The sequence below is a fragment of the Protobothrops mucrosquamatus genome, unplaced genomic scaffold, assembly GCF_001527695.2.
Source record: "Protobothrops mucrosquamatus isolate PMUCROS unplaced genomic scaffold, P.Mucros_1.0 scaffold_285, whole genome shotgun sequence".
In the NCBI taxonomy this organism is placed as follows: Eukaryota; Metazoa; Chordata; class Lepidosauria; order Squamata; family Viperidae; genus Protobothrops; species Protobothrops mucrosquamatus.
In genome coordinates this window covers 107,511-119,922 of record NW_015386361.1, presented here as the reverse complement: position 1 = coordinate 119,922, position 12,412 = coordinate 107,511, and positions in this window count along the sequence as shown.

Here is a 12,412-nt window from a genome sequence, read left to right as displayed (position 1 = left end):
GACAAATGGCTGTCCAATCTCTTCTTAAAAACCTTCAGTGATTGAGCACCCACAACTTCTGGAGGCAAGCTGTTCCACTGGTGAAATGTTCTCACTGACAGAAAATAATAATAAGCCACCTTACATTGGCTTTCCAGGAAACAGCAAGGCTGGGAAGACTGCTGTACAATATTTTCCATACATAAACCTTGAGCAATGTTAGGAGGGATGTGTCACCTCCAAGGGAGGCTAAATGAATGAATTCTGAAACGTTCCGATGCTGCTGGATGCAGAAGCCAACTCTAAGGCTAGATTAAGTGAGGTCATTGTGATTAGCAGAAATTGCCTCACACTTCTCTACCTCTGGTGAGAATTGCTGCTTGTTACTAGCTTCCTGGTGCTTACTCGATGAAAACGCCTGAAAAACACTGATGAAAAACAATTATTTTGCAAGTCGATGCTGACTAGATGCTTGGGGCTTAAATGTGTCAACAGCCTATCCTTGGTTTTTTAACAAGAATTTACGGCTTTGCTGATGGAGGACAGGTGAACAATGCCATGTTTACCTACTCAGAGGCATGTTCATGCCTAATGATATCAGACCAGGAAACGTTCTTTCTTGGGAAAGCTAACACTGCCCTTTGCAATCAGGAAAACTGCTTTCTAGAAAATCATCTAGTGCAACACAGCCTACCTGTGTCTGCAGCCCATCAGGATATCCGGGAGATTTCAAATCTGTCTCTTTGACACCACAAGTTTAAGCAATCTGCCTTAGGTAGGAAATCAGGTTCCTGGTTTTGTCAATGGCTGGGGTTTGGTTACTGGGGTGGAGGGGCACTGCTTATATTTTTCTCCTTAGGTCCCAAATGCCTTGAGTTATTTCTCTGGAAAAAGCCTTGCTCTCTGCTAGGCCTATTGGAGCCACTCTCAGCCCTTGTCTCCAACAATAGTCTGGAGCAGAGGTCCCCAACCTTTTGGGCACCAGGGACCAGTTCCGTGGAGAGAGGTTTTTCCGTGGACTGGAGGGGGCGTGGTTTGTGTGCTGCCTGCATCCTGTGGATGAGGCTTTCCTTGTTTGTGCAGACAGGTTGCTGGCATGCCGTGGACCGGTACTGGGGGTTGGGGACCCCTGCTCTGGCGTAGGAGTTGGCAACTATGGTAACTTTATGACCTGTGGACCAACTCCCAAAATTCCTGAGCTAGCATTTCTGACTCAAGAATTCTGGGAGTTGAAGTTCACAAGTCGTAAAGGGGGCATAGTTGCCCACCCTTAGTCTGGAGGAAATTGGAAGAGGTTGAGGCTTCTCCTTCTCGACTTCAGCCTTGCAATGTAACCTGAAATTATGGGTAGGTTCAAATATACTAAGCTATGGTTTATTTGTAAGCACAATTTGTTCATTAAACTAGACACAACATTTGGCTTACATACCTGAGTCTGGGTCATGGATTATGCTTAAGCCATAACATGGTTGCTGTACCTTGGGTTTAATTAAGGACACTGAAGCTAGTCTGTGAGTTGTGGATTGTGAGAAAGCAGAGGTAAGAGCTGCAGGATGTGGCCCTTTACTTTTTTAAAAAAGCCTTTCATAATCATCTGAAATCATATTTTTTTACCATAAAAACTTCTGCATTTCTTTAACTAGATGTTTCCTGTGGGGGGAAAAAGTTTGTGTTTGCTTTGTTAGGATTAAGCACCATAATGGACACTGTGCAATGGCCATGCTCCATTGCACCTCGTCAACAGGCAAAGGAGGACAATTGGACAGAACACCAAATTGGGTTGGGGAAGGAGGACATGCAAACTGGCATCTGGGCCAAAGATTTCAGTAAAAAGCTGCAGATTTCACCATAGAAACATGAGTCATGTGATCTATATAGATTTGAAGGAGCTGGATTGAAGCTGTTTGCTGGAATCAGGAAATGGAACTACTGTACATAAATCCAGACTGTTGAGTTGTGTTGATGAAGGAGGGAAAGAAACAAGCAGATAATACAAGGTCGCAATCTCAAGTGTTTTAAAGACTACTGTTGTAAAAACAGTCCAAAATAAATTAAAAAGCACCTGAAAAGCTGGACAATATCAACTATGCCTGCTAGATGCAGGACATGGGGATAAAAAAGGAGGACGCTGTCCTCCTTTTGCCACACATCTGGCGACCCTACTCATTCACAGGGTTGTGAAAAGCCTCTGGGTGTTAAGTGCTGCCCGCATACCATTCTTTGCAATTGGAGCAATCTGCAGGGAGCCTTAGTGTTGGCGGGCCTGAATTTCCTGGTGAAAGAGCAGAGTAGAGAAATGTCAGCTATATGGTGCAAAAATATGATCTTATCTATAGGATAAGATGAGAAAAGCCAGCTGCTGTGAGGACAAAACCACTCTGCAGTTGTGATGACTAAGCAATGAGAAGCAAATACTGAAACACGTCTGTTGACCAGAAAAAAAATGTACAGGTAATCCTCGACTTTTAATAACAACTGTTCAAAATTACAGTGGCACTGAAAAGAGTGACTTACAACCAAACCTCACAGGTATGACCATTTACAGCCTTTCCACGATCACATGATTAAAATTTGGGTGCTTGGCAACCAGGATGTATTTACAACAGTTGCGTCATCCCCGGTTCATGTGATCACTATTTGAGACCTTCCCAGCCAGCTTCCAACAAGCAAAATCAATGGGGGGGAAAAGCCAGGGTTGCTTAGTGACCACATGATTCACTTAATAACTGCAGTAACTGGTTTAACAAATGTGGCCAGAAGGTTGTAAAATCAGGCACAACTTTCTTAATTACCACCTTGCTTAGCAACAGAAGCTTTGGTCCAAATTGTCATAGGTTGAGTACCTGTAGCCAATGCATGTGGTAAAGTACTTCTGCCATTTGAAGCATACATAAAGCAACAAAAAAGCAAGGGCAAAGTCGCAAGGTGTGAAAAGTTTTCTACATTTGCTGAGATTTATCCACTGCAGATACAGCAAACGGCAAACACTGAGATATGGGTGACAAGGGTCACCTGTCCTAATTTTGTTCAGTACTTGTAGAGCAAGTCTTAATGGTCCTATTTTAAACACAGTGCCCTGGAGTGAGGTTGTCAAAAGAAGTTAAGCTGTGCTGACAATAGAAAAGATATATTCCTGAGTTGCAGACATTATAAAGAAATATAGTTCAGTATACCTAAATAGCCCCAGTGTGGAAAAACAGAAGTCTCTCATTTACAGTTCTATGAAAGTTATGAAGGATAGAACTGCACTGTTACTTGAAAGCAGATTTTCCAATGTGCTGTTGGAAATGAGAAAGGGGCACTTAGTCTCTTTTCAACCCTGAATCCTGCTTTTTCCCTTTATCAGTAGATAGAACTCTCTGTTTTCTGAAACACCTTTGAGAATTTCTACAAGAGCTATGCTATTCTTTTATTTATTGGCACCTTCAAGTCAGTGTCGCCTCCTGGCAACTGCCTGGACAAGTCCCTGCAGTTTTCTTGGCAAGGTTATTTTGGAAGTCATTTGCCCTTGCCTGCTTCCTAGGGCGGAAAGAGTGTGGCTGACCTAAGGTCACCCAGCTGGCTTTGTGCCCAAGGCAGGACTAAAATGCTCTCCCAGTTTCTAGCCTGTTGCCTTAACCACTTCACCAAACTGGCTTTTCTATGCTAGTCTACAATGGCCAGGAGTCATGTAACTCTTTCCACAAGAAGCATCTGATGGTAATAGTTTAATTTTTCTGTTATTTTTAATTATTACTATGATATTATTATTTGTTCATTATTGTGTTTAATTTTAATTTACTTAAATTTGTCTAAAAAGGGAGTTAAAGTGCTTCATAGATTTGGTAATTTAATAGATGGTTAATGTTATTTAGATTATGATTATTATTTGTTAACCCTGTGAATAGCTCTNAATATTGTAACCTTCATAAAACTTTTTTTTAAAAAAAGAAGCATCTGATGGAATGAACTGCAGCTCTCAAAAGCTTGTGCCTTTTAATAAAATGTGTTAGTTGGAAAAGATGCTACTAGACCAGGGGTAGGCAACCTTGGCTCTTTTATGACTCGTGGACTTCAACTCCCAGAATTCCTGAGCCAGCCACGAGTCATTCCTGAGTTGAAATCCACAAGTCATAAAAGAGCCAAGGTTGCCTACCCCTGGTCTAGAATCCTGGTTAGCAGAAAATTTTCTTCTTCTTTGTTTTCCTTTCTCTTCTCTCTTTACATATATGAAGAAATCATGGCTTGCTTCATGTTTATGGAGATTCTCAGTGGTCCAGGTCATGGTTGTCCCAAAGGGGCTTTTTCAGGAGGCAACTGGACTTCCTTGTTTTTCTTTGAAGACATTTCGCTTCTCATCCAAGAAGCTTCTTCAGCTTTGACTAGATGGTGGGGAATGGAAAGATTTATATTCCTTGCAGACAGCTGGTCATTTGCATTCTTTTAGAGAGTTGTTGAAGCCATTTGGAGGTTTACCTGTGTCCTCAGGGTCACCTGAGTAGTGCAAAGGGGTGTGGAGCCTTCTTGGCTGAAGGATGTTTTCTGCCCTGTGTCCCATCACTGTTGAAGACAGGCGCAGGTTGTTGGGGATGAGTCTGTGTTGTCTGCACCTCAAAATGGTTCCTGTAGTCTGCAACATTTTCTGAAAATCCGTTGATACTCCCTCACCATTCAAAGGGTGTTCATCCCAAAGTGCATAGCTAAATGTCTATAGAGATTCTCAGTCATCAAGGTCATCCAGAAGCTTCTTGGATGAGAAGCAAAATGTCTTCAAAGAAAAACAAGAAAGTCCAGTTGCCTCCTGAAAAAGTACCTTTGGGGCAACCATGACCTGGATGACTGAGAATTTCTATAGACATTTAGCTATGCACTTTGGGGTGAACACCCTTTGAATGGTAAGGGAGTATCAACGGATTTCCAGAAAACGTTGCAGACTACAGGAACCATTTTGAGGTGCAGACAACACAGACTTATTCCCAACAGGGCAGAAAACATTCTGCAGTGAAGAAGGCTCCACACTCATTTGCACTACTCAGGTGACTCTGAGGACACAGGTAAACTTCCAAATGGCTTCAACCACTCTCTAAAAGAATACAAATGACCAGCTGTCTGCAAGGAATATAAATCCTTCTATTCCCCACTATCTAGTCAGAGCTGAAGAAGCTTCTTGGATGAGAAGCGAAACATCTTCAAAGAAAAACAAGAAAGTCCAGTTGCCTCCTGAAAAAGCATCTTTGGGACTTGGCTTGCTTCCTTTTTGTCCTTGCAAAAAGACACAGTGACTCCCTCTGTTGGCTAACATTAACTTGAAAGAGGAAACAACTTTTGCAGTTTGCAAAACAGTAATTTACTTCTTGTGATAAGTAGCTCAAAGGAATGCAATCAGGTATTGTCAGATACAGATATAGTCATTAGCTCTTTTACTCAGTTTATTGCAGCAAGCCCTTATTATAGGAATTGCACTATTTTGATTAGGCCCTAAGCCAGTTTTTTCCCAACCTTGGCAACTTTAAGATAAGTGGACTTCAAGTCCCACTGAAGTTGAAGTCCACATATTTTAAAGTTGCTAAGCTTTGCAGACACTGCCCTAAGCAGGCATGGTGCCACTGCTGATCTTCTCACCCCTTGAAATGTCTTCTTCAAAGGTAGCTAATCAGTTGGAATATGCTTTCTACAATAAGAGAAAATCATTATTATTGATACCTTACTTTTTTCTGGGAAGAAGGCGCTTATATCCAAATTGCCCCATTTTTTTTTCTCATGTAAGCCAGTTTGGTGTATTGGTTAAAACACCTGGCTAGAAAATGGGAAACCATGAATTCTAGTCCCCATCTTAGACACAAAGCCAGCTGGATGACTTTGGGCCAGTCACTCTCTCTCAACCCTAGGAATCAGGCAATGCCAAACCACTTCTAAAATTTTGTCAAGTAAATTGCAAGGACTTATGCAGTTGCCCGGAGTCAACAATAACTTAAAGGCATCAAAAAAGATATTGTGGGTTAGATATTGCAAATGAATTTCCAGATGAGCTTCATACACAGTGGAGACTTGAAAGTAAGTTCCCTGGTCTCCATCCAGTACTCTAACAAATTATTTCTATATTTTATTATTGACTATATTTTAGCCTTTTGAATAGACTTTCAAAAGGCTAGAATATAGGAATAATTCCTAGGATGCCCTTTGCTGTAAAAACTGTACTCAAACATCAGTAAACAGGAAGAGAACCTTCTTGAGATGGTAGGTATCATTTGTGCTTGCTTCCTCCTAGAGAAACAGGAAACGCTGCAAACAAACTCTTCAGTTTGTGGTGCTACAGCCATTAAAGGCTTCATATGTCACAAAAGCATCTAAAACCTGGGTGATAATCAGAAGCCAGCAGCTGTTGTGTGATGAACACATGTGAATGTGCCCCAAGTGATGTCATTAAACATTCATACATTCATCCAGGACTGTCCCCTGTAGGGAAGATTAGAACAGCTTAACCTCGCTACCTTGGTATGTTATGGAATGGTAAGCCACCCAGAGACATTGATTCAGATAGGTGGCTATAAAAACTGAATAAATAAAGAAGCAAATTAATTAATTAATTAATTAATGGTCATATACCGTAGGTAGTCCTCATTCAAGGACTACTTTTCCAGGGACCATTCTGAGTTATAATGGCATTGAATGGGGGGATTAATGACTATTACTCATAGTTGTGGTCATATATGATTGCAATTTGGGCACGTGGTAACTGGCTTGCAATTAGGATGGCCACAGCATCCTACGGTCACACGATTGCTATTTCTGATCTTTTGTGTGGGCTTCTGACAACATCAGTGGGGGAAGCCAGCAGTAGGTTACAAATGGATTGGTGTGATTGTGGGATGCTACAGTGTGAGGGATTTGCTTCATGAAGGCAACTGCAACTGCCATAACTGCAGTCATAGGTCAACATGGTCAGTCAATATCATGCTTTACAACCACATCGCTTAGTGACAAAGTTGCCAGTCCTGATTTACATTGGTAATTGAGGACTATCTTTAAGAGGAGGAAAGTTCACCCAAGACCTCCTTGCATCCCACTTGGATCACAGGCATTTATTAATTAGATCAATTTCTAAGATCACCAACTCACCTGTTTAGCTCCAGCATTCATGAAGTTGCTCAATACATCAGACTCTCTTTGGGTAGGACTTTGCTTTGCTTAAGATTCAGTCCCAAAAAGATGCTTTGGAGAAGGTGGGAGGGCAAATATAATTCCAGTTTGCAATGGTCACGCGGCAGTCAAAGAGGGTAGCCACACAATCCCAAGAAAAGACCCAGGTGTATCTTTCAAATGTTGACAAATTGTTCCTAAATTATCCAGGAGGAAGAAAGATAGGCTTCTCTTTTATTTTATGAGTATAAAATGGAATTTATCCCTTGGATTTTTTTCCTCTTGGGTTTTATAGTATTGTCATATACTGTTTACACATTTAACATCTGTTGCAGGTTTTAGTTTTGTTTTATTCCCAGATCACAACCATATGTTACCATATTAGTTTCTTTTACCAAAATCATCCCTCACATTTCTGTCAGTCTGCCTGGCCTCCTTGGCCTTTTAAGTTGCTTTCCCAGATCTTAGAAGGGGGGGGAAAGGAAGAGGGTTTCAAAAAAATTATTCAGAGAACCATATTTCATTCCCTGTAGGAATCACTTAATTTTTGGGTGGTGGTTAGTGGCAAAGTAAGAGCAGAAAGGCCAGGGCCCTAGTTACCCGTCCCTCCATTTTGAGTGCAGCAAGAGACTATTTTGCGATTGCTTAGTTTGTTTCTTAACAAATCTGGTTTAGGGCTCACATTACAGCAAGTAGCTCTGCAACTATGCAACGCCACGACTGCTTAAAATGATAAATAATGATATATGATTCTCCACGAATTAAACTAATATCTTATTAGTACTAGGGCTGGTTAGGAAATAAATATGCCACTGACTTTTAAAAAGTAAATGTTAAATGTTAAAATATTTATCACAGAGTTTCTCAAACTTTGCAACTGCTCCCAAAATGAAGAGCAAAGACCAGAGGGAGTTTACCTGCGCAGGCAAAAGAGAAGCGCTGTTAGGATTTGCTTCTGCTTTGCTTTGACCGGCCCACAGTTGGTTTGCATGGATAAAGCAGGAAACAAAGTCCAGAAAGAGTTTATGTGGTACTCCCATGATCAGTTGTTGGAGTCAAGCTATTTTCCAAAGTGCCTGAAGGCAGGACAAGAAGCAACGGGTGGAAACTAATCAAGGAGAGAAGCAACCTAGAACTAAGGAGAAACTTCCTGACAGTTAGAACAATTAACCAGTGGAACAACCTGCCTCCAGAAGCGGTGAATGCTCCAACAGTGGAAGTTTTTAAGAAAGACTGGACAGCCAATTGTCCGAAATGGTATAAGGTTTCCTGCCTGAGCAGGGGGTTGGACTAGATGACCTCCGAGGTCCCTTCCAACTTTATCATTATTATTATTATTATTAAGTTGCTTGTGACCTCTTTCAGGGTCCATCCAAAGTTTGAGAATATTGGCATCAGAGTCTTGGTATGTTTTGAACTCAAACAGGTGGGTTTTTGACAAGTGTGTCAATTGACATTCCAGTCAACACTGAAGTTGATGTCCACACCAAACATAGGTATACCCATGTCCATGTCAATTAAAGAGTGGCTGCATTCACACAACATGTGAGCACAATATGACTGAGTGTAGATGGTTTAGCATGTTCCAGTTTAACATGTCCTGTAATTGTTCTTACCTGGTTTGATGCACTGTGCAACTCAGAAAATGGGTTATTTCAGTTCCCATATTAAGCTTGCTTTGTAAATACTGCCAGGGCTTATCGTGGTGCAAAGAATAAAGCATCAACATCAGCTCCTGTGCGGCAGCCTGTCTATCATCCTTCCGGAAACAGGCTAAGGTATTCTTAAACAACCTTGGTGCCATTAAAAACAGCATCTGCTATATGTTTTCTTTTTTCTTTTTTTCTTTTTGCTATTGTTTTATGACAGAGTTAACAGTTTTATGATCTATAATGCTCAAGTTATTTTAGGTTCATTCTGTGTCCTGTTTTGGAAATAGAATTTGGAAATAGAAATGGAATTAAAAATCCTATTGTGTGTATGGAAGAGAAAGAAGGGGGGGGGAAGGGTTTATTAGAGCACAGCAGGGGAACCAAAGCAGATTTTGGAGACAAACTCTTCATGACTCATGGAGGAGACAGCTTTCTAAATCACTGCATATCTGGGACTGCTTGGTAGTATAATTATCTATTGGGCCAGCAGGCCAACAGAATAAACTTTAAACAACTATAATGGCACCAGTCCTGATCTATGAAAAATGGTTTGATATCTACGTATACAAGGGATTATCTGGGCACAGAGAGAAGATAAATTGCTGATGGTGAAGAAAGCAAGTGTGTGTGTGTGTGTGTGTGTGTGTGTACATGCATGCATGTGCGTGAGACAGTATTCCCAACAATGGGAATCTAGGATTCATGAAGCAGGTTCATAAATGTAATCAAAAGAAAGTTTATTTAAGAAAATACAGGGAGAAGGTAGGAAAAGCTACTACCTAGCTAACTTCATTTTATCAGGTGGAGAATCAGTCAGCAAAAGAGCTACAAATGTCTTGGGAGCAAAAGCAAGAGTAGCAATTTCAGACAAAGATCAGGCTGCGGAAAAACAATGAGGAAATCTGAGGAAATCCCTCACTCTCTACATCAGGGGTCCTCAACCTTGGCAACTTTAAGACTTGTGGACTTCAACTCTCAGAATTCCTCAGCCAGCAAAGCTGGCTGAGGAATTCTGGGAGTTGAAGTCCACAAGTCTTAAAGTTGCCAAGGTTGAGGACCCCTGTTCTACATCCTTGTGACCAAAAGGCTGTCAGATGCTAAAGATTCAGTGGCACCCTTTTCTTTCAGAGAACAGCATTCAGCTTTAGTCCAGTTAAGTTCATGCCCATCAGGTTTCTTCCCCTTCTGCAAAGTGCCGAAAAGCTGTTAAGTGCTGAACAAAAGATTTTGGAAAGCCAGAGACAAAAAGAAAAGCAACTTAATCTAGTTTACACCAGCTCCTTATCTTTCTTTCCTTGCAAACTGTCTTTCCTTCTACCATGTCTACACACTTTTAAACATAGCTTTTTGTCCTTTAAACGCCTCGTTTTTCTCTTTTTAAGAATCTCATCTACTCCAACTCCATTTTCTGTCTTTCTTTTCACACATTCACTCTTCCTCCGTATATTTTCTTTGCAACTCAGTCCACCTTCATCCTCTTTATATGGCAAATTTCATTTGTGACTTTGGCTCTGACCACTTGCTTTTGCCATCAGTCTATATTTTCTTAGCACCCACTCATTTCTGACCCCTTGTTTTCCCCTACCCCACTTATACATTTCCAACTCACACTGCATTCAGTTTATTGACGTGTTTTTCCTGGCATCTTCCACTTCTGTGTAACAAAGTGAGCAGAAGCCACTACCAACTTTTCACTTGTATTTCACGACAAATATTGTCTACCCACATCTTCAATTTTTAATAAACATTCTGCTGAGGTACACAAATTAAGTTAATGTAATTTTTGCCATCCGTGTGCCATTCATTTCAATCTCTTGACAGACGCAACTACCTTGCTCTTTGATACATTAACTTCCAATTCTGAACTCGTTAGTCTTTTGCCTTCACTGCAAATTGTGAAGCAGCAACAATGTGACATCATCTGCATACAAAGAATATGCTGCTTCACGACCCCAACCAATACATCTCTAGCGTTACCCCAAGGAAAAGTGCATTAAATAACCAGAGGGACATCATACATGCTTGTCTTTTTCCCTGTCAATATTGAACTAAGCATTTAAAAATGCACTAAGCATTTCATTTATTCTAACACAATGCTTTACATTCATCATGTACTACTATGATTGATTCAGCAACCAAGCTTTTCCTCCATATTCACAGAAAATATTCCATAATTCAAGTCTACTCATTTTAACATAAACTTTAAATCTGCACACATACAATAAACTTTCTCACATTCATGCCTATCTCAGTGATCCGCTGAAGGTGAAATATATGGTCTGTGGAAATACTGTTCAGCATAAAGCTGCACTAGATTTTATTCATGGATATTACATCTTTTGACCAGAATTCTGCCAAACACATTTAATAAATTAATCTTTCTATAGTTTGGGGGATACCTTTCCATATGAAAGAATGTTACTATTATCCCATTATACTGTTGTGAAGCACGGATGCACTCTTCACGCAAATGCCACATAGCACAACATAAGCAGATCATATCTGTATATTGGTATTTTATATTGGTATTTCTCCAGTAATATCTTCTCCACCTGCAGCCTTACCATTTTTCAACATTTTCACAGTACTTATAATTTCCTTTACATCAATTTTTCTTTGGACACAAGATAACCTTAATTTCAGTTCTACTCTTTGACATATCATTATAATTTCCATATAAATCTCAAAAATACTCCTTCCAGCATTCTCCTATTTCAGTTTTATCCCATAATTTTCTCATATTTATTTTTAATTCTATTTAGTATAACTGAGGCTCATTTATTTGTTTTCATCACTTCTAATTGCATATGGCAGGACGAATGCTCCCAGCTGGCGGGGTGAGTGGAGAGAGGTGGAGCACCAAAACTCAAACAGATGTCAGTGAACCCCAGCGGAAACGATGCAATTGATTACGGGAAGGCAGAGACCAAACAGACCCATAACACGCTCATTAGCTAAACTACTGGCTTCACAGAGACTATAAGAACTTGTTCTCTAATTCTGGCTTAAACTCTGACGATGTCAGCAGGCGCTGACGAAAGCTCAGTTTTAATAATTTTTTTAGTCTTGGTGATCTGTGTTTCTAGTTTTAAATATGAATATACCCGAGACTCACATTTTCAGGACTATATATATGCCTTTAGATGTTTTCCTTTGTCCTGTTGATGTATGTATACAAAACAGACATTTTTAATATAAATTTTATTGCAGGTTTTTAAACAAGTAGCCCTCGACTTATAACAGCTCATTTAGTGACCTTTTGAAGTTACAATGGCACTGAAAAAAGCAACCTATGACCGTTTTTCACACTTACGGCCATTGCAGTACCCCCAAAGTCATGTGATCAAAATTTGGACACTTGGCAACTGATTCATATTTATGACGGTTGCTGTGTCCCGGGGTCCTGTGATTGCATTTTGTGACCTTCTGACAAGCAAAGTCAACGGGGAAGCCAGATTCACTTCACAACCGTGTTACTGACTTAAAAACTGCAGTGATTCACTTAACAACTGTGTCAAGAAGGGTTGTAAAATGGGGCAAAACTCACTTTACAACTGTCTCGCTTAGCAACAGAAATGTTGGGCTCAATTGTGGTTGTTAAGTCAAGGACTTACATATAAAAGGTAAACATGAATACAAGAAAAAAATACAGAAAGGAGAGA